This window comes from Elephantulus edwardii, unplaced genomic scaffold (genome assembly GCF_000299155.1).
Source record: "Elephantulus edwardii isolate Elephantulus edwardi_28Jun2011 unplaced genomic scaffold, EleEdw1.0 scaffold00295, whole genome shotgun sequence".
Classification (NCBI taxonomy): Eukaryota; Metazoa; Chordata; class Mammalia; order Macroscelidea; family Macroscelididae; genus Elephantulus; species Elephantulus edwardii.
Window position 1 is genome coordinate 882,684 of NW_006400045.1, and position 1,429 is coordinate 884,112.

A 1,429-nucleotide genomic window follows, 5' to 3' on the forward strand; every position below is an offset into this window, starting at 1 on the left:
CCCTATCCTCAGTCAGTCTAACTGACTTCACCAAATCTAATATCATTTCCCCAGTTACTGTGTCAATACATCTCATCTGGGGTCTTCCTCTCCTGTGGTTCCCTCAAACCTTCCAAGCATGATTTCTTTCAACAAGTGTTGGTCCCACCTGGCCATGTGCCAAAAGTATGTGAAGCTAAGCTTCAAAATCCTTGCCTCCAAGGAGAAACTTGGTTTCACCCTTTCCAAGACAGACCTATGTCTTCTCCTGGCAGCCCACAATTGAAACACATAATTTCTTCTGTCATCCTTATTTTCAGCTTTTTGATGCATAGCAATTAATTGTGAAGCCACATGGTTCAAGGATACCTGCTGTTTTGCAGGAGGACAGGCAATCTTCTCCTGTGTGATTAACTACCTCTGAAAACCTGTCAGAAGGTTAACGATTGGTCAGTTCTGACTCAACAATGAGCAGCAACAACAATAGGGCCTGGATCAGGTGCACCTTAGTCTCTAGACTGACATTATTGCTTTATAGCACTTCAGAGAGGTTCCTGACAGCAGACTTCCCCAGTGCAATTTGTCTCTTAATTTCATGACTGCTGGTGCTTGATTTCATGACTGATTGTTGAGCCAAGCAAGCTGAAATAGTTAAGAACCTCAATCTCTTCTCCATTAATTATAGTGCTTCCAATTGGTCCCAGTAGTGAGGACCTTTGTCTACATGATGTTCAGCTTCAATCTATATTGAAGACTACAGTACTTGACCTTCTGCAGCAAACGCTACATGAATCCTCCCAGTCATGATGAATTATTTTGTTTTTTAATATTGCGCTTGTGAGGGTGGAGGGATGGCACAAGAGGGGAAGACCCTCTATGAGATGGATTGATTCAGTGACTGGGGTAATCGGGATGGGTGTGTCAGAGGCAGTGCAATTGGCACACGATAGAGCAGAGTTTAGGGTTTTTGTACATAGGGTCGCTATGAGTTGCAAACAACTCGACTGCACATAACAACAACAACAACAGTTTCTACTGGCCAAGATTTTACTGAGAATTTTTGTATCTATGTTTGTGACAGATATTGGCCTATGCTTTTCTTTTCTGCTAATATGTTTTTGCCTGGTTTTTGTATTAGGGTTATGCTTGCTTCAATGAATGACTCTGGAACTGTTTCTTCTTTTTCTATTAATTTCTTTTATGAATTTCTGTAGAATTGCTGATGATTCCTCTCAATGTTTGGTAGAATTCAAACATGAAGCCATCTAAGCCAAGGACATTTTTTGGTAGGGAACCTTCTTAAGACCCTCTTAATTTCTTCTTTTTTGGTGTCTCTGGTCAAGTCCTCTACATTTGTCTGTGTCAATCTGGATAGGGTGTGGTTTTCTAGAAATGTGTTCATTTCTTCTAGGTTTTCACGTATATAAGAATATGTTGTTGTTGTTGTTGT